Source organism: Pelophylax lessonae (assembly GCF_965119305.1).
Source record: "Pelophylax lessonae genome assembly, chromosome: 13".
NCBI lineage: Eukaryota > Metazoa > Chordata > Amphibia > Anura > Ranidae > Pelophylax > Pelophylax lessonae.
In genome coordinates this window covers 856,592-879,047 of record NC_138780.1, presented here as the reverse complement: position 1 = coordinate 879,047, position 22,456 = coordinate 856,592, and the positions used below count along the sequence as shown (strand labels likewise).

The 22,456-nt window shown below is 54.4% G+C and overlaps 1 protein-coding gene across 2 annotated transcripts in view; it reads right to left on the bottom strand.

Annotated features, from left to right (window-relative positions):
• ASH1L (ASH1 like histone lysine methyltransferase) overlaps nt 1–22,456 on the bottom strand; it is a 111,151-nt gene that overhangs the window by 75,066 nt on the left and 13,629 nt on the right. Inside the window, exon 1 of one of the 2 annotated variants that reach the window (XM_082275398.1) lies at nt 5,625–5,737. The exons of the other annotated variant lie outside the window; for it this stretch is intronic. The gene's annotated coding sequence lies outside the window, so the exon portion shown is untranslated. Of the gene's footprint in view, nt 1–5,624; nt 5,738–22,456 lie in introns of those variants that run through there. 2 annotated transcript variants of the gene reach the window in all.

Here is a 22,456-nt window from a genome sequence, read left to right as displayed (position 1 = left end):
CCGCATGGCACCAGGAGGGATCCCTAGGCCTCAGAAAAACGGCAAAGATAGGAAGGGGGGGGGGGGCGGTGGCATGAGCCCCCACCAGGTACATTCCCCCCGCCACAGCTGATCATCCAGTCGCCGGCGGCACAACCCCCACCCCCCTCGCCAGCATAGCACCCTGCTCCCACCTTAGGCAGTGGACCAGGCCACCCCACCGCCCCAGCATCAGTTAAGGGGGGGGGGGGAGCGGATGGGGGGGCGAGATGGCCCACAGGGACCACCAGACCGATGAGGGTGGGAGTCGAATGGGAGGGAGGGGATCACAGGGGTCCGACCGTCTCATGGAGGGGCCCATGTCCTGCGCGCGCTCGCTGGCCAGACTGGGGTGAGGATGAGGAGCTGTGTCCGTCAATGAACGAAAGAGAAATGTAGATTCGGTGTCACTACACAGATTGCATGTTCCATAGTGGGAATGGTGGGAACCCCTCTTATGGGGGACAGAATGGATGGTGGAAACCCCTCTTATTGGGCACGGGGGGATGGTAGGAACCCCTCTTATTGGGCACAGGGGGGATGGTAGGACACCCTCTTATTGGGCAGAGTGGGAATAGAGGAACCCTTCTTATTGGGCACAGCAGAGATGGAAGGACCCCTCTTATTGGGCACAGCTTATTGGGCACAGGTGGGAACCCCTCTTATTGGGCACAGCGGGTGATGGTGGGAACCCCTCTTATTGGGCACAGCAGAGATGGAGGGACCCCTCTTATTGGGCACAGTGGGGATGGTGGGAACCCCCTCTTATTGGGCACAGTGGGGATGGTGGGAACCGTCTTATTGGGCACAGCGGGGATAATAGGAACCCCTCTTATTGGGCAGAGTGGGAATAGAGAAACCCTTCTTATTGGGCACAGCGGAGATGGAAGGACCCCTCTTATTGGGCACAGGTGGGATGGTGGGAACCCCTCTTATTGGGCACAGGTGGGATGGTGGGAACCCCTCTTATTGGGCACAGCGGGTGATGGTGGGAACCCCTCTTATTGGGCACAGCAGAGATGGAAGGATCCCTCTTATTGGGCACAGCAGAGATGGACGGACTCCTCATATTAGGCACAGCGGGGATGGTAGGAACCCCTCTTATTGGGTACAGCGGTTATGGTGGGAACTCCTGTTATTGGGCACAGCGGGGTTGGTGGGAACCCCTCTTATTGGGTATAGCGGAGATGGCGGGAACCCCTCTTATTGGGCATGGAGGGAACTCCTCTTATTGGGCACAGCTGGATTGGAAGGACCCCTCTCTTTGGGCACAGCAAGGATTGTGGGAACCCCTCTTATTGGGCACAGCAGGGATGGTGGGAACCCCCCTTATTGGGCACAGCAGGGATGGTGGGAACCCCCCTTATTGGGCACAGCGGGATGGTGGGAACCCCCCTTATTAGGCACAGCGGGATGGTGGGAACCCCCCTTATTAGGCACAGCGGGGATGGTGGGAACCCCTCTTATTTGGCACAGCGGGGATGGTGGGAACCCCTCTTATTGGGCATAGTGGGAATGGGGGAACCCCTTTTCTTATTGGGCACAGCAAGGATTGTGGGAACCCTTCTTATTGGGTACAGCGGGATGGTGGGAACCCCCCTTATTGGGTACAGCGGGATGGTGGGAACCCCCCTTATTGGGCACAGCGGGGATGGTGGGAACCCCTCTTATTTGGCACAGCGGGGATGGTGGGAACCCCTCTTATTGGGCATAGTGGGAATGGGGGAACCCCTTTTCTTATTGGGCACAGTAAGGATTGTGGGAACCCTTCTTATTGGGTACAGCGGGATGGTGGGAACCCCCCTTATTGGGCACAGCGGGGATGGTGGGAACCCCTCTTATTTGGCACAGCGGGGATGGTGGGAACCCCTCTTATTGGGCATAGTGGGAATGGGGGAACCCCTTTTCTTATTGGGCACAGCAGGGATGGTGGGAACCCCTCTTATTGGACAGCGGGGATGGTGGGCACCCTTCTTATTGGACACAGCGGGGATGGAAGGACCCCTCTCTTTGGGCACAGCAAGGATGGTGGGAACCCTTCTTATTGGGTATAGCAGAGATGGTGGGAACCCTTCTTATTGGGCACAGCAGGGATGGTGGGAACCCCCCTTATTGGGCACAGCGGGGATGGGGGGAACCCCCCTTATTGGGCACAGCGGGGATGGTGGGAACCCCCCCTTATTGGGCACAGCGGGGATGGTGGGAAGCCCCCTTATTTGGCACAGCGGGGATGGTGGGAACCCCTCTTATTGGGCATAGTGGGAATGGGGGAACCCCTTTTCTTATTGGGCACAGCAGGGATGGTGGGAACCCCTCTTATTGGACAGCGGGGATGGTGGGCACCCTTCTTAGTGGACACAGCGGGGATGGAAGGACCCCTCTCTTTGGGCACAGCAAGGATGGTAGGAACCCCTCTTATTGGGTACAGCAGGGATGGTGGGAACCCTTCTTAATGGACACAGCGGGGATGGTGGGAACCCTTATAATTGGGCACAGCAGGGTTAGAAAGACCCCTCTTATTGGGCACAGCGGGGATGGAAGAATTCTTATTGGCAGGGCAGGGTTCCCACTCCGGAGACTGGACGCCAGAGTTCCGACCCGGGAGACAGGACGCCAGGGATTCGACCCGGGAGACAGGACGCCAGGGATTCGACCCGGGAGACAGGACGCCAGGGATTCGACCCGGGAGACAGGACGCCAGGGATTCGACCCGGGAGACAGGACGCCAGGGATTCGACCCGGGAGACAGGACGCCAGGGATTCGACCCGGGAGACAGGACGCCAGGGATTCGACCAGGGATTCGACCTGGGAGACAGGACGCCAGGGATTCGACCCAGAAGACAGGACGCCAGGGATTCGACCCGGGAGACAGGACGCCAGGGATTCGACCCGGGAGACAGGACGCCAGGGATTCGACCCGGGAGACAGGACGCCAGGGATTCGACCCGGGAGACAGGACGCCAGGGATTCGACCCGGGAGACAGGACGCCAGGGATTCGACCAGGGATTCGACCTGGGAGACAGGACGCCAGGGATTCGACCCGGAAGACAGGACGCCAGGGATTCGACCCGGGAGACAGGACGCCAGGGATTCGACCCGGGAGACAGGACGCCAGGGATTCGACCCGGGAGACAGGACGCCAGGGTTCCCACTGCGGAGACAGGACGCCAGGGTTCCCACTGCGGAAACTGGACGCCAGGGTTCCCACTGCGGAAACTGGACGCCAGGGTTCCCACTGCGGAGACTGGACGCCAGGGTTCCCACTGCGGAGACTGGACGCCAGGGTTCCCACTGCGGAGACTGGACGCCAGGGTTCCCACTGCGGAGACTGGACGCCAGGGTTCCCACTGCGGAGACTGGACGCCAGGGTTCCCACTGCGGAGACTGGACGCCAGGGTTCCCACTGCGGAGACTGGACGCCAGGGTTCCCACTGCGGAGACTGGAAGCCAGGGTTCCCACTGCGGAGACTGGAAGCCAGGGTTCCCACTGCGGAGACTGGACGCCAGGGTTCGCACTGCGGAGACTGGACGCCAGGGTTCCCACTGCGGAGACTGGACGCCAGGGTTCCCACTGCGGAGACTGGACGCCAGGGTTCCCACTGCGGAGACTGGACGCCAGGGTTCCGACGGCGGAGACTGGACGCCAGGGTTTCCGACTGTGGAGACTGGACACCAGGTTTCCCGCCACAGAGACTGAACGCCAGGGTTCCCGCTTCGGGGGCTGGCCCCCTGGAATCCGACCCCGGAGACCAAACGCCAGGGTTCCCGCCCCGGAGACCAAAAGCCAGGGTTCCCGCCCCGGAGACCAAACGCCAGGGTTCCCGCCCCGGAGACCAAACGCCAGGGTTCTGACTGCGGAGAGATTTTCCCACATTTCCCACATTTTCTCATATTACAACCAAAAAGGTAAATGTATTTTATTGGGATTTTATGTGATAGACCGACACAAAGTGGCCATAATTGTGAAGTGGAAGGAAAATGATAAATGATACAAATAAATCTGTGAAAAGTGTGGCTGCATTTGTATTCACCCCCCTTTACTCTGATACCCCCAACTAAAATCTAGAGGAACCAATTGCCTTTAGAAGTCACCTAATTAGTAAATAGAATCCACCTGTGTGCCATTTAATCTCAGTATAAATACAGCTGTTCTGTATAGCCCTCAGAGGTTTGTTAGAGAACCTTAGTGAACAAACAGCATCATGAAGGCCAAGGAACACACCAGACAGGTCAGGGATAAAGTTGTGGAGAAGTGTAAAGCAGGGTTAGGTTATAAAAAAATCTCCCAAGCTTTGACCATCTCACGGAGCGCTGTTCAATCCATCATGGGAAAATGGAAAGAGTATGGCACAACTGCAACCCTACCAAGACATGGCCGTCCACCTAAACTGACCGGCCGTGGGAACCCTACCAAGACATGGCCGTCCACCTAAACTGACCGGCCAGGCCCCAACCAAGACATGGCCGTCCACCTAAACTGACCGGCCGGGAAAGGAGAGCATTCATCAGAGAAGCAGCCAAGGAGGCCCATGGGAACTCTGGAGGAGCTGCAGAGATCCACAGCTCAGGTGGGAGAATCTGTCCACAGGACAACTATTAGTCATGCGCTCCACAAATCTGCCCTTTATGGAAGAGTGAGAAGAAGAAAGCCATTGGTGGAAGAAAGCCATAAGAAGTCCTGTTTGCAGTTTGGGAGAAGCCATGTGGGGGAGGAGCAAACATGTGGGGGGAGGAGCTCTGCTCAGAGGAGACAAAAATTCAACTTTTTGGCCTAAAAGCAAAATGCTTTTTGTGGGGGAAAACTAACACTGCACATCACCCTGATCACACCATCCCCACTGTGAAACATGGTGGTGGCAGCATCATGGTGTGGGGATGCTTTTCTTCAGCAGGGACAGGGAAGCTGGTCAGAGTTGATGGGAAGATGGATGGAGACAAATACAGGACAACCTTAGAAGAAAAGACCTGAGACTGGGGCGGAGGTTCACCTTCCAGCAGGACAACGACCCTAAACATCCAGCCAGAGCTACAATGGAATGGTTTCATGTGTTAGAATGGCCCAGTCACAGTCCAGACCTAAATCACATTGAGAATCTGTGGCAAGACTTGAAAATTGCTGATCACAGACGCTCTCCATCCAATCTGACAGAGATGAGATATTCTGCAGAGAAGAATGGGCAGAAATGTCCTCTCTAGATGTGCAAAGCTGGTAGAGAAATCCCCAAAAAGACTCCCAGCTGTAATTGTAGGGAAAGGCGGTTCTACAAAGTATTGACTCCGGGGGGTGAATACAAATGCAGCCACACTTTTCACAGATTTATTTGTATCATTTTCCTTCCACTTCACAATTATGGCCACTTTGTGTCGGTCTATCACATAAATCCCAATAAAATACATTTACGGTTTTGGTTGTAACATGAGAAAATGTGGGAAATCTCAGGGGGTGTAAATACTTTTTCATGGCACTGTATACAGAGTGATGTCACTATAGACAGGACAGATGATGTCATTCTGCAGAGCCGTGTCCCCGGGTGTTATACGCAGATCCCTATCCTGCCCGCCTCCCCCCATCGGGGTCCCTGGGACCCCCCCACACTCACATACCGGGGCCCGTCATCCTGGCGGAGGCCTCTCTGTTGTGTTTACACTGAAGACAGCTCTGCTGCTGGAACCCAACCCGCTGCTATAGAGAGAGGAGGAGGGGGAGGGGGGAGAGGAGGAGGGGGGAGGGGAGAGAGGAGGAGAGAGACACCAATCCCAGGATCCATCGCTCTGTCTACTACACCCACCAATAACCCCTCCCCCTCTGTATATACTGACACCTTCCCTCCGTATACTGACACCTTCCCTCCGTATACTGACACCTTCCCTCCGTATACTGACACCTTCCCTCCGTATACTGACACTATCCCTCCGTATACTGACACTATCCCTCCGTATACTGACACCATCCATCCGTATACTGACACCGTCCCTCAGTATACTGACACCGTCCCTCCGTATACTGACACCGTCCCTCCGTATACTGACACCTTCCCTCCGTATACTGACACCTTCCCTCCGTATACTGACACCTTCCCTCCGTATACTGACACCTTCCCTCCGTATACTGACACTATCCCTCCGTATACTGACACTATCCCTCCGTATACTGACACCGTCCCTCCGTATACTGACACCGTCCCTCCGTATACTGACACCTTCCCTCCGTATACTGACACCGACCCTCCGTATACTGACACCTTCCCTCCGTATACTGACACCTTCCCTCCGTATACTGACACCTTCCCTCCGTATACTGACACTATCCCTCCGTATACTGACACTATCCCTCCGTATACTGACACCATCCATCCGTATACTGACACCGTCCCTCAGTATACTGACACCGTCCCTCCGTATACTGACACCGTCCCTCCGTATACTGACACCTTCCCTCCGTATACTGACACCTTCCCTCCGTATACTGACACCTTCCCTCCGTATAATGACACTATCCCTCCGTATACTGACACTATCCCTCCGTATACTGACACCGTCCCTCCGTATACTGACACCGTCCCTCCGTATACTAACACCTACCCTCCGTATACTGACACCGTCCCTCCGTATACTGACACCTTCCCTCCGTATACTGACACCGACCCTCCGTATACTGACACCTTCCCTCCATATACTGACACCTTCCCTCCGTATACCGACACTGACACCGTCCCTCCATATATTGACACCTTCCCTCCGTATACTGACACCTTCCCTCCGTATACTGACACCTTCCCTCCGTATACTGACACCTTCCCTCCGTATACTGACACCGTCCCTCCGTATACTGACACCGTCCCTCCGTATACTGACACCGTCCCTCCGTATACTGACACCGTCCCTCCGTATACTGACACCTTCCCTCCGTATACTGACACCTTCCCTCCGTATACCGACACTGACACCGTCCCTCTGTATACTGACACCTTCCCTCCGTATACCGACACTGACACCTTCCCTCCGTATACTGACACCTTCCCTCCGTATACCGACACTGACACCGTCCCTCCATATATTGACACCTTCCCTCCGTATACCGACACTGACACCGTCCCTCCATATATTGACACCTTCCCTCCGTATACCGACACCGACACCGTCCCTCCGTATACTGACACCGTCCCTCCGTATACTGACACCGTCCCTCCGTATACTGACACCGTCCCTCCGTATACTGACACCTTCCCTCCATATACTGACACCTTCCCTCCATATACTGACACCTTCCCTCCGTATACCGACACTGACACCGTCCCTCCGTATACTGACACCGTCCCTCCGTATACTGACACCGTCCCTCCGTATACTGACACCGTCCCTCCGTATACTGATACCTTCCCTCCGTATACTGACACCTTCCCTCCGTATACTGACACCTTCCCTCCGTATACTGACACTGTCCCTCCGTACACTCACACTGTCCCTCCGTATACTGACACTGTCCCTCCGTATACTGACACCTTCCCTTCGTATACTGACACCTTCCCTCCGTATACTGACACCTTCCCTCCGTATACTGACACTGTCCCTCCGTATACTGACACTGTCCCTCCGTATACTGACACTGTCCCTCCGTATACTGACACCGTCCCTCCGTATACTGACACTGTCCCTCCATATACTGACACCTTCCCTCCGTATACCGACACTGTCCCTCCGTATACTGACACCGTCCCTCCGTATACTGACACCATTCCTCCGTATACTGACCCCATCCCTCCGTATACTGACCCCATCCCTCCGTATACTGACACCTTCCCTCCGTATACTGACACTGACATTGTCCCTCCGTATACTGACACCTTCCCTCCGTATACTGACACTGACATTGTCCCTCCATATACTGACACTTTCCCTCCGTATACTGACACTGTCCCTCCGTATACCGACACCTTCCCTCCGTATACCGACACTGACACCGTCCCTCCGTATACTGACACTGTCCCTCCGTATACTGACACCTTCCCTCCGTATACCGACACTGTCACAATCCCTCCGTATACCGACACCATCCCTCCGTATATTGACACCGTCCCTCCGTATACTGACACCATCCCTCCGTATACTGACACCGCCCCTCCGTATACTGACACCGTCCCTCCTTATACCGAAACTGACACCGTTCCTCCGTATACTGACACCGTCCCTCCATATACTGACACCTTCCCACCGTATACTGACACCTTCCCTCCGTATACAGACACTGACACCGTCCCTCCGTATACTGACACCTTCCCTCCGTATACTGACACCTTCCCTCCGTATACCGACACTGACACCGTCCCTCCATATACTGACACAGTCCCTCCGTATACTGACACCGTCCCTCCGTATACTGACACCTTCCCTCCGTATACTGACACCTTCCCTCCGTATACAGACACTGACACCGTCCCTCCATATACTGACACCTTCCCTCCGTATACTGACACCTTCCCTCCGTATACCGACACTGACACCGTCCCTCCATATATTGACACCTTCCCTCCGTATACCGACACTGACACCGTCCCTCCGTATACTGACACCGTCCCTCCATATACTGACACCGTCCCTCCATATACTGACACCGTCCCTCCGTATACTGACACCGTCCCTCCGTATACTGATACCGTCCCTCCGTATACTGATACCTTCCCTCCGTATACTGACACCTTCCCTCCGTATACTGACACCTTCCCTCCGTATACTGACACTGTCCCTCCGTATACTGACACCGTCCCTCCGTATACTGACACCTTCCCTCCGTATACTGACACCTTCCCTCCGTATACTGACACCTTCCCTCCGTATACTGACACTGTCCCTCCGTATACTGACACTGTCCCTCCGTATACTGACACTGTCCCTCCGTATACTGACACCGTCCCTCCGTATACTGACATTGTCCCTCCGTATACTGACACCTTCCCTCCGTATACCGACACTGTCCCTCCGTATACTGACACCGTCCCTCCGTATACTGACACCATTCCTCCGTATACTGACCCCATCCCTCCGTATACTGACCCCATCCCTCCGTATACTGACACCTTCCCTCCGTATACTGACACTGACATTGTCCCTCCGTATACTGACACCTTCCCTCCGTATACTGACACTGACATTGTCCCTCCATATACTGACACTTTCCCTCCGTATACTGACACTGTTCCTCCGTATACCGACACCTTCCCTCCGTATACCGACACTGACACCGTCCCTCCGTATACTGACACTGTCCCTCCGTATACTGACACCTTCCCTCCGTATACCGACACTGTCACAATCCCTCCGTATACCGACACCATCCCTCCGTATATTGACACCGTCCCTCCGTATACTGACACCATCCCTCCGTATACTGACACCGTCCCTCCGTATACTGACACCGTCCCTCCGTATACTGACACCGTCCCTCCATATACTGACACCTTCCCACCGTATACTGACACCTTCCCTCCGTATACAGACACTGACACCGTCCCTCCGTATACTGACACCTTCCCTCCGTATACTGACACCTTCCCTCCGTATACTGACACCATCCCTCCGTATACTGACACCATCCCTCCGTATACTGACACCATCCCTCCGTATACAGACACTGACACCGTCCCTCCATATACTGACACAGTCCCTCCGTATACTGACACCGTCCCTCCGTATACTGACACCTTCCCTCCGTATACTGACACCTTCCCTCCGTATACAGACACTGACACCGTCCCTCCGTATACTGACACCTTCCCTCCGTATACTGACACCTTCCCTCCGTATACCGACACTGACACCGTCCCTCCATATACTGACACAGTCCCTCCATATACTGACACCGTCCCTCCGTATACTGACACCTTCCCTCCGTATACTGACACCATCCCTCCGTATACTGACACCATCCCTCCGTATACTGACACCGTCCCTCCATATACTGGCACCATCCCTCCATATACCTACACCATCCCTCCATATACCTACACCATCCCTCCATATACCTACACCATCCCTCCGTATACCGATACCATCCCTCCATATACTGACACCTTCCCTCCGTATACCGATACCATCCCTCCGTATACTGACACCTTCCCTCCGTATACTGACACCGTCCCTCCATATACTGGCACCATCCCTCCATATACTGACACCTTCCCTCCATATACCAATACCATCCCTCCATATACTGACACCTTCCCTCCGTATACTGACACCGTCCCTCCATATACTGGCACCATCCCTCCATATACCGACACCATCCCTCCGTATACCGATACCATCCCTCCGTATACCGATACCGTCCCTCCTTTAACCCGAAACTGACACCGTCCCTCTGTATACTGACACCGTCCCTCCATATACTGACACCTTCCCTCCGTATACTGACACCTTCCCTCCGTATACCGACACTGACACCGTCCCTCCGTATACTGACACTATCCCTCCGAATACTGAAACCTTCCCTCCGTATACCATCCCTCCGTATACTGACACCACCCCTCCGTATACTGACACCTTCCCTCCGTATACTGACACCTTCCCTCTGTATACCATCCCTCCATATACTGACACTATCCCTCCGAATACTGAAACCTTCCCTCCGTATACCATCCCTCCGTATACCATCCCTCCATATACTGACACCACCCCTCCGTATACTGACACCTTCCCTCCGTATACTGACACCATCCCTCCATATACTGGCACCATCCCTCCGTATACTGACACCTTCCCTCCGTATACTGACACCCTTCCTCCGTATACTGACACCTTCCCTCCGTATACTGACACCATCCCTCCGTATACTGACACCATCCCTCCGTATACTGACACCATCCCTCCGTATACTGACACCATCCCTCCGTATACTGACACCATCCCTCCGTATACTGACACCTTCCCTCCGTATACTGACACCTTCCCTCCGTATACTGACACCATCCCTCCGTATACTGACACCATCCCTCCGTATACTGACACCATCCCTCTGTATACTGACACCTTCCCTCCGTATACTGACACCTTCCCTCCGTATACTGACACCTTCCATCCGTATACTGACACCATCCCTCCGTATACAGACACCTTCCCTCCGTATACTGACACAATTCCTCCGTATACTGACACCTTCCCTCCGTATACTGATACCTTCCCTCTGTATACTGACACCTTCCCTCCATATACTGACACCTTCCCTCCATATACTGACACCTTCCCTCCGTATACTGACACCATCCCTCCGTATACTGATACCTTCCCTCCGTATACTGACACCTTCCCTCCGTATACTGACACCATCCCTCCGTATACTGACACCTTCCCTCCGTATACTGACAACTTCCCTCCGTATACTGACACCTTCCCTCCGTATACTGATACCTTCCCTCCGTATACTGACACCTTCCCTCCGTATACTGACACCATCCCTCTGTATACTGACACCTTCCCTCTGTATACTGACACCATCCCTCCATATACTGACACTGTCCTTCCGTATACTGACACTGACACCGTCCCTCCGTATACCGACATCATCCCTCCGTATACCGACATCATCCCTCCGTATACCGACACCTTCCCTCCATATACTGACACTGACACCGTCCCTCCGTATACTGACACCGTCCCTCCGTATACTGACCCCTTCCCTCCGTATACTGACTCTGACACCGTCCCTCCGTATACTGACACCTTCCCTCCGTATACTGACCCCTTCCCTCCATATACTGACACCTTCCCTCCGTATACTGACACCTTCCCTCCGTATACTGACACCTTCCCTCCGTATACTGACACCGTCCCTCCGTATACTGACCCCTTCCCTCCATATACTGACTCTGACACCGTCCCTCCGTATACTGACACCTTCCCTCCGTATACTGACCCCTTCCCTCCATATACTGACACCTTCCCTCCGTATACTGACACCTTCCCTCCATATACTGACACTGACACCGTCCCTCCGTATACTGACACCGTCCCTCCGTATACTGACCCCTTCCCTCCGTATACTGACTCTGACACCGTCCCTCCGTATACTGACACCTTCCCTCCGTATACTGACACCTTCCCTCTGTATACCATCCCTCCATATACTGACACTATCCCTCCGAATACTGAAACCTTCCCTCCGTATACCATCCCTCCGTATACCATCCCTCCATATACTGACACCACCCCTCCGTATACTGACACCTTCCCTCCGTATACTGACACCATCCCTCCATATACTGGCACCATCCCTCCGTATACTGACACCTTCCCTCCGTATACTGACACCCTTCCTCCGTATACTGACACCATCCCTCCGTATACTGACACCATCCCTCCGTATACTGACACCATCCCTCCGTATACTGACACCATCCCTCCGTATACTGACACCTTCCCTCCGTATACTGACACCTTCCCTCCGTATACTGACACCTTCCCTCCGTATACTGACACCATCCATCCGTATACTGACACCATCCCTCCGTATACTGACACCATCCCTCTGTATACTGACACCTTCCCTCCGTATACTGACACCTTCCCTCCGTATACTGACACCATCCCTCCGTATACAGACACTTTCCCTCCGTATACTGACACAATTCCTCCGTATACTGACACCTTCCCTCCGTATACTGATACCTTCCCTCTGTATACTGACACCTTCCCTCCATATACTGACACCTTCCCTCCGTATACTGACACCATCCCTCCGTATACTGATACCTTCCCTCCGTATACTGACACCTTCCCTCCGTATACTGACACCATCCCTCCGTATACTGACACCTTCCCTCCGTATACTGACAACTTCCCTCCGTATACTGACACCTTCCCTCCGTATACTGATACCTTCCCTCCGTATACTGACACCTTCCCTCCGTATACTGACACCATCCCTCTGTATACTGACACCATCCCTCCATATACTGACACTGTCCTTCCGTATACTGACACTGACACCGTCCCTCCGTATACTGACACCGTCCCTCCGTATACCGACATCATCCCTCCGTATACCGACACCATCCCTCCGTATACCGACACCATCCCTCCGTATACCGACACCATCCCTCCGTATACCGACACCTTCCCTCCATATACTGACACTGACACCGTCCCTCCGTATACTGACACCGTCCCTCCGTATACTGACCCCTTCCCTCCGTATACTGACTCTGACACCGTCCCTCCGTATACTGACACCTTCCCTCCGTATACTGACCCCTTCCCTCCATATACTGACACCTTCCCTCCGTATACTGACACCTTCCCTCCGTATACTGACACCTTCCCTCCGTATACTGACACCGTCCCTCCGTATACTGACCCCTTCCCTCCGTATACTGACTCTGACACCGTCCCTCCGTATACTGACACCTTCCCTCCGTATACTGACCCCTTCCCTCCATATACTGACACCTTCCCTCCGTATACTGACACCTTCCCTCCGTATACTGACACCTTCCCTCCGTATACTGACACCGTCCCTCCGTATACCGACACTGACACAATCCCTCCGTATACCGACACCATCCCTCCGTATACGGACACAGTCCCTCCGTATACCGACACAGTCCCTCTGTATACCGACACAGTCCCTCCGTATACCGACACCGTCCCTCCGTATACCGACACCATCCCTCCGCATACTGACACCGTCCCTCCGTATACTGACATCTTCCCTCCGTATACTGACACTGTCCCTACGTATACTGACACCGTCCCTCCGTATACTGACACCGTCCCTCCGTATACTGACACCGTCCCTCCGTATACCGACACTGACACAATCCCTCCGTATACCGACACCATCCCTCCGTATACCGACACCGTCCCTCCGTATACTGACACCATCCCTCCGTATACTGACACCGTCCCTCCGTATACTGACACCGCCCCTCCGTATACTGACACCTTCCCTCCGTATACTGACACTGACACCGTCCCTCCGTATACTGACACCATCCCTCCGCATACTGACACCTTCCCTCCGTATACTGACCCCTTCCCTCCGTATACTGACCCCTTCCCTCCGTATACCACCCCTCTGTAAAGTGACACCATCCCTCCGTATTGTAACACCTTTGGACGCAATCCTCGGTCTGTACTTATGTGAGGAATACATATTACTTAGTTTTAGAAGTCCATAAGCGGGTGGGCGGGGCACCCTTTCCCGCCTGAGTTACGCGGAGCGGTCATACGGGGCTTTTCAGACTTGCAGCCAAAGGGAGCATCCACAGATGCCAACACATCCACTTTATAGAACTTTGTGGAAGTGTGCACCGACGGACTAGGTGGCCGCCTCGCAAACCTGTCACTGACGTCTGATGACGGAAGACCCAGGAAGCACTGAGCTCCCGAGTAGAGTGTGCCTCAACAGGGGGAGGAGGAACCTGACCCTTATCAAATAGGCCTGAGTCACCGTCTGTCTGATCCATCTGGAAATGGTCGTAGAAGAAGTGGACAGCCCTTTTCTTGGCCCGTCCATGATAACAAACAGTGAGTCTGACCTCCGAAAAAAACTCAGTGGCTGCCAAATACACCCGAATCGGCCGAACCACATCCAAGGCATGCAACACAAATTCCTCAGGATGTTTAGGCCTGGGACACAAGGAAGGCAACATGATGGCTTCATTCAAACTGAAATCAGAGACTACTTTAGTAAGAAACGTGGACATGGGCGAAGAACCACCTTATCTTTGTGGACCACCAAGTAGGGGGTACGACAAGATAACGCCGTCAGTTCCGACATCCTGCAAGCAGAGGCGAATGCCACCTAATAATATTAAGATTCCTTGGTGGTAAAGGAGACCTCACCGGTGGAGTCAGATGTCGGACCTAATGACTTGAACAAAAGGTACGCACCAGAGAGTGCGTGGCTGGGGGGGGGGGGGGGGGGTTTCGCTGAAAGAAGACCACCAAGGCTGACACCTGGCCCTTGATGGTACTCAAGGCCAATATCTGCTCAACACCTCGTTGAAGGCCATGGCACCTTTCTGTTGAGCCGGGACGCCAAAAGATCCACCTCGGGGATGCCCCACCGGAGACATATCTGATGAAACACATCCGGATAAGGGGACCACTGCCCTCGGTCCAATGTCTGCCGACAGAAATAGTCCGTCTGGCAGTTTTCCACTCCTGGAATGTGTACAACGGAGAGGGACGAAACGAACCGTTCCGCCCACAAGAGAATGTCGGCTACTTCCAGGGCTGCCAATACACTTTTGTTCTGCCCTGGTGATTGACATAAGCTACTGCCGTGGCACTGTCCGACTGAATCCGCACCGAAAGCCCCCGGAGTCAATCCATCCAGTGACGATCTCCCGAAGTTCCAAGACAATTTATCAGCAGTCTGTACTCTTCCAGTGTCCAAACACCCTGAGCAGAGCTCAGACCCAGAACGCCTCCCCACCTGGACTGGCATTCGTGGTGACCACTGTCCAATACAAGGGAAGAAAGGATTTGCCCTGCCGTAGGGCCGGAGAGCTAAGCCACCAGACCAGAGACCCCTTGGTTTCTCAGCTCAGCTGGATCGGATTGTCCAGAGACTTTGGACACTTTTCCCATTTGAGCAGGATCTCCCTTTGAAGAGAAAAAGGTAGTAGATACCATCAGGCCCAGCACCAGAGGGACGACCATCTGCTGGACAGCAGGAGATGATGAATCCTAGCATGCAACTTCTGGAGTTTGTCCAGAGGAAGGAACACTCTGGCTAGAGGAAGGAACACTCTGGCTAGAGCTGAATCCAGAATCCAACACTTTTGTGAAGACCCAAGGAGCGGAGGCAAGACCAATAACTGATAATACTGCTCTCCTACAGCAAAGCAGAGGAAGCGCTGATGCCGGACACATATTGAAATGTGCAAGTAAGCATCCTTGATGTTGATAGAGGAAAGAAAATTCCCCTGATTTAGAGATGCCACTACTGTGCGAATGGACTCCATTTTTAACTTCTGTACCCGCACAAAGCAGTTCAGGGCCTTGAGGTCCAGAATCAGATGTACCTTGCCCTCTTTATTTGGAACCGTAAACAGGTTTGAATAAAAACCCCAAGACCGTTCAGAGTCCGCACCTGGTATAATCACCCCCTGAAGTAGCAGGTCTTGCACCGCCAGAAGAGAGCTCCAATCACTCCGGGAAGAGACGCACATTGGAAGGAAAGAACCTTTCCGGAGGGTAAGAACGAAACTCGATGTTGTAGCCGGACCAAATCACTTCGTGGACCCATTTGTCATTTACCAAAGGGGGTCCACGGGCCCGGAAAGAAGTAAAGATGTCCCCCCACCCCAGGCACAGGTGAGGGCTTACCTTCATGCTGAAGGAGCCTTGTCCGCGGGTCTAGAGAATTCCGCTCTCGGCTTGCCAGATCAGGGCCGTTTGGAACCTCCCGAAGAGGACTTGAAAGGCTTTAAACCATTGTCAGTGAAACCTGAGGGACGAAAAAATTTATTGTGAGCCGAGAAAAAACGGGCCACATCTGCAACGAGGTTCCTTACCCTTTCCAGCCTTTGGAAGAAGGGTACTCTTCCCCCCTGCGAGACTTCTTAATGATATCATCCAGGTAGCCCAGGGTAGCCCCTGAAAAGGAAATTCAGTCAAAGCTTTTTTAGAGGTCTACCCTGCAGCCCAACACTTAAGCCACAATACGTGCCTAAGTACCACTGCCAAAACAGACAGCCTAGAGATCAGGGGAGCCACATCCAAAGAGGCATCGCAGACAAACTGCAGCTCCTGGACCAACTGGTCGGCCACTCCAGCAAAGGCAGGGGGAATCTGCTCACCCTTTAGGTCACGGCACAAAAGGTCAGCGTTTGCGACACCAGGACAATGGTGAAGACCGGCCTAAGCGCCAAACCAGTAACAGTGAACATATTGCAGGCCACACACTCCACATTCCTGTCAGCCGGATCTTTAAAGGCCGGCGATTCCTCAACCGGAATCATGGTTTCCTTATTCAACCTGGAAAACGGGGGGTCCACCACCGGTGGAACAGTCCACTTTTTAGGGAGGGAATCCTCAAAGGGGTACCTCACCGAAAAGTGCTTAGGACCCACAAAAGGGACATTTTGGACGCTCCCACTCTTGCAACAAATCTGTCAAAGTAGGGGGATAATGAAACGCTTTAGGGGGCGAGACGGCTTGTGAGTGCCAAAGGGGACCCATGCCTCCGCACCCTCCATTTTTATTGTTTTATGCACAGATACAATCAGTACGTCCACCAGCGCCTTCTTGTGCGCAGCCACAGTTGTGGAGGAATCATCCTCACTATCAGATACTTCAGGGAGCGTGGCCTCAGACCCCGCAGGGTGGACCTGGTCCGCGGTGGCCGAGTCAGATTCCGGATCTGAAGAGACCCCCACTGCGCTGGCAGCACCACCAGGTCGCAAAGCAAACAGAGCACCCACAGCGTGCAGCAGAGAGGAGGGACCCCATCAGGATGCACTTGCTCCACGTGTGGTATACAAGGTAAAGACCCAGGAGGCAGCACCAGGGGAAGAGGAGGAGCTCCCAGAGGCTCCTCTGTAATGGCCGCCGCTCTTTAGCATGCTGGACCAAAAAAATGTCCCCTGGACAAGACAAACATGGCCCCTACAGGGACCACCATTATCAGTCGGGTGTGATGGGAAGGAGGGGAACGCACGGGTGCGACCGTCCCAGGGTCCCTGCATCCACCCAAAACCCTCCAGGGGGAGAGGGGAATAGCTACTCACCATACCAGGAACCAGGCGGGCCCCGCTCCAGACAGAACCTCCTTGGCATCGAAATGGGGGGGCTGTCGGCCAGGAGGAACCCTCCGACTTGGGCTGAGACCCGGTTGTATGAGACCTCGAGAGGCGTCTAACTTGTAGGCTGGTCAGTGGGTCTATGTCACGGCCGGTCCCCATTCAGTGGGTCTATGTCATGGCCGGTCCCCATTCAGTGGCTCTATGTCATGGCCGGTCCCCATTCAGTGGGTCTATGTCATGGCCGGTCCCCATTCAGTGGGTCTATGTCATGGCCGGTCCCCATTCAGTGGGTCTATGTCACGGCCGGTCCCCATTCAGTGGGTCTATGTCATGGCCGGTCCCCATTCAGTGGGTCTATGTCACGTCCGGTGCCCATTCAGTGGCTCTATGTCATGGCCGGTCCCCATTCAGTGGCTCTATGTCATGGCCGGTCCCCATTCAGTGGGTCTATGTCATGGCCGGTCCCCATTCAGTGGGTCTATGTCATGTCCGGTCCCCATTCAGTGGGTCTATGTCATGGCCGGTCCCCATTCAGTGGCTCTATGTCATGGCCGGTCCCCATTCAGTGGCTCTATGTCATGGCCGGTCCCCATTCAGTGGGTCTATGTCATGGCCGGTCCCCATTCAGTGGGTCTATGATACGGCCGGTCCCCATTCAGTGGGTCTATGATACGGCCGGTCCCCATTCAGTGGGTCTATGTCACGGCCGGTCCCCATTCAGTGGGTCTATGTCATGGCCGGTCCCCATTCAGTGGGTCTATGTCACGGCCGGTCCCCATTCAGTGGGTCTATGTCATGGCCGGTCCCCATTCAGTGGGTCTATGTCACGTCCGGTGCCCATTCAGTGGCTCTATGTCATGGCCGGTCCCCATTCAGTGGCTCTATGTCATGGCCGGTCCCCATTCAGTGGGTCTATGTCATGGCCGGTCCCCATTCAGTGGGTCTATGTCATGGCCGGTCCCCATTCAGTGGCTCTATGTCATGGCCGGTCCCCATTCAGTGGGTCTATGTCATGGCCGGTCCCCATTCAGTGGGTCTATGTCACGTCCGGTGCCCATTCAGTGGCTCTATGTCATGGCCGGTCCCCATTCAGTGGCTCTATGTCATGGCCGGTCCCCATTCAGTGGGTCTATGTCATGGCCGGTCCCCATTCAGTGGGTCTATGTCATGTCCGGTCCCCATTCAGTGGGTCTATGTCATGGCCGGTCCCCATTCAGTGGCTCTATGTCATGGCCGGTCCCCATTCAGTGGCTCTATGTCATGGCCGGTCCCCATTCAGTGGGTCTATGTCATGGCCGGTCCCCATTCAGTGGGTCTATGATACGGCCGGTCCCCATTCAGTGGGTCTATGATACGGCCGGTCCCCATTCAGTGGGTCTATGTCACGGCCGGTCCCCATTCAGTGGGTCTATGTCATGGCCGGTCCCCATTCAGTGGGTCTATGTCACGGCCGGTCCCCATTCAGTGGGTCTATGTCATGGCCGGTCCCCATTCAGTGGGTCTATGTCACGTCCGGTGCCCATTCAGTGGCTCTATGTCATGGCCGGTCCCCATTCAGTGGCTCTATGTCATGGCCGGTCCCCATTCAGTGGGTCTATGTCATGGCCGGTCCCCATTCAGTGGGTCTATGTCATGGCCGGTCCCCATTCAGTGGCTCTATGTCATGGCCGGTCCCCATTCAGTGGGTCTATGTCATGGCCGGTCCCCATTCAGTGGGTCTATGTCACGGCCGGTCCCCATTCAGTGGGTCTATGTCATGGCCGGTCCCCATTCAGTGGGTCTATGTCACGTCCGGTGCCCATTCAGTGGCTCTATGTCATGGCCGGTCCCCATTCAGTGGCTCTATGTCATGGCCGGTCCCCATTCAGTGGGTCTATGTCATGTCCGGTCCCCATTCAGTGGGTCTATGTCATGGCCGGTCCCCATTCAGTGGCTCTATGTCATGGCCGGTCCCCATTCAGTGGGTCTATGTCATGGCCGGTCCCCATTCAGTGGGTCTATGTCATGGCCGGTCCCCATTCAGTGGGTCTATGATACGGCCGGTCCCCATTCAGTGGGTCTATGATACGGCCGGTCCCCATTCAGTGGGTCTATGTCACGGCCGGTCCCCATTCAGTGGGTCTATGTCATGGCCGGTCCCCATTCAGTGGGTCTATGATACGGCCGGTCCCCATTCAGTGGGTCTATGTCACGGCCGGTCCCCATTCAGTGGGTCTATGATATGGCCGGTCCCCATTCAGTGGGTCTATGATACGGCCGGTCCCCATTCAGTGGGTCTATGTCACGGCCGGTCCCCATTCAGTGGGTCTATGATACGGCCGGTCCCCATTCAGTGGGTCTATGTCACGGCCGGTCCCCATTCAGTGGGTCTATGTCATGGCCGGTCCCCATTCAGTGGGTCTATGTCATGGCCGGTCCCCATTCAGTGGGTCTATGATACTATTTTTTTTTACTAGTAATGGCGGCAATCGGTGATTTTGCGACATTTCGGGGGACAAATCTAGCACTGACACTTTTTGGGGACCAATGACACGAATACAGTGATCAGTGCTAAACATATGGACTGTGACTGTATAAATGACACTGGCAGGGAAGGGGTAACACCAGGGGGTGATCAAGGGGTTAAGTGTGCTCCTAGGGAGTGCTTTCTATCTGTGGGGGGAGTGGATGCACTGGAGGAAATCAGAGATCTGGGTTTCTGCTTAGCTGTCATTCTGCCCAATGATTGGCGGATCTCGGGCGGCCATCGCGGCTTCCGGACCCCCTGAATGGCTCCTGCTGTGTCCAGTCACAGTGGGAGGGGTGCTCTGGCAGCGCCCCCATAGACTCCTCCACAAAATCACATACATCTACGTGGGCCTCCCTATCGCAGTATATATATATATACACGGTGGGCGGTCCGGAAATGGTGGGCGGTCCGGAAATGGTGGGCGGTCCGGAAATGGTGGGCGGTCCGCACGTGGTTACAAGGAAATCATTTGCCAGTACAAGAAAATCCGGCAGGGAATGAGATCCTTACTCCTGACTAGGCAGAAAAAACTGAGCACCTATAGCAGAGAGGGGGCGTATACCTCCTGGGACCGCCCATAGGCGTAGCCAGATTCTTTTTCTGCCTAGTGTCCTACTCCTGTAGGGGGCAGTACAGAATCCTGGAGAGCAGAGTCCATCAATGAAGAGAAAAGCCGATGTAATCTGTTATTATGAATTCTATATTCATGGAATTATCTTCCTTTCTGTCTTTGTAAGATTTATAATAAATAAACATTTACACATTACTGGGGTGTGGTTTATATACAGGCCCCTCCCACCATTACATCACCAAACAGGAAACTAGGAGAGACATTATTGGAGGGGATGTACAGGGGGGAGGAGACAGACCGGGAACGGATCCCTCTATGACATCATATGAAGGAGAGACATTACTGGAGGGGAGCACAGGGGGGGGGGGGGGAGGGGTCAGACAAGACAGAATGGGATTGGACGCCTCTATTTCGGGATTGGACGGCCCCTATTGGGGGATTGGATGAGGATTGAACAGCTTCTGTTCGGGGATTGGGTGGCCCCTATTCTGGGATTGGACGACCGGAAACCGGACTGAGGACCCAATACCGACCGGAAAATTGGACGACCTCTATTTGGGGATTGGACGGCCCCTTTTGGGGGATTGGCTGGGGATTGGACGGCCTCTATTCGGGGGTTGGATGAGGATTGGACGGCCTCTATTCAGGGATTGGAAGGCCTCTATTCGGGGATTGGAAGGCCTCTATTCGGGGGGTTGGATGAGGATTGGGCGGCCTCTATTCGGGGATTGGATGAGGATTGGGCGGCCTCTATTCGGGGATTGGACGGCCTCTGTTCGGGGATTGGACGGCCTCTATTCAGGGATTGGACGGCCTCTATTCAGGGATTGGACGGCCTCTATTCAGGGATTGGACGGCCTCTATTCAGGGATTGGATGAGGATTGGACGGCCTCTATTCAGGGATTGGACGGCCTCTATTCGGGGATTGGACGGCCTCTATTCGGGAATTGGATGAGGATTGGACGGCCTCTATTCGGGGGTTGGATGAGGATTGGACGGCCTCTATTCGGGGGTTGGATGAGGATTGGACGGCCTCTATTCGGGGGTTGGACAGCCTCTGTTTGCGGTTGGATGAGGATTGGACGAGGATTGGACGACCTCTATTCAGGGATTGGACGGTCTCTGTTCAGGGGTTGGATGAGGATTGGACTGCCTCTATTCCGGGATTGAACGGCCTCTGTTCAGGGATTGGACGGCCTCTGTTCAGGGATTGGACGGCCTCTATTCGGGGGTTGGGTGAGGATTGGACGGCCTCCATTCGGGGATTGGATGAGGATTGGACGGCCTCTATTCTGGGATTGGATGAGGATTGGACGGCCTCTATTCTGGGATTGGATGAGGATTGGACGGCCTCTATTCAGGGGTTGGATGAGGATTGGACGGCCTCTATTCCGGGATTGGACGGCCTCTGTTCAGGGATTGGACGGCCTCTGTTCGGGGATTGGACGGCCTCTGTTCGGGGATTGGACGGCCTCTGTTCTGGGATTGGATGAGGATTGGACGGCCTCTATTCAGGGATTGGACGGCCTCTATTCTAGGATTGGATGAGGATTGGACGGCCTCTATTCAGGGATTGAATGGGGATTGGACGGCCTCTATTCAGGGATTGGA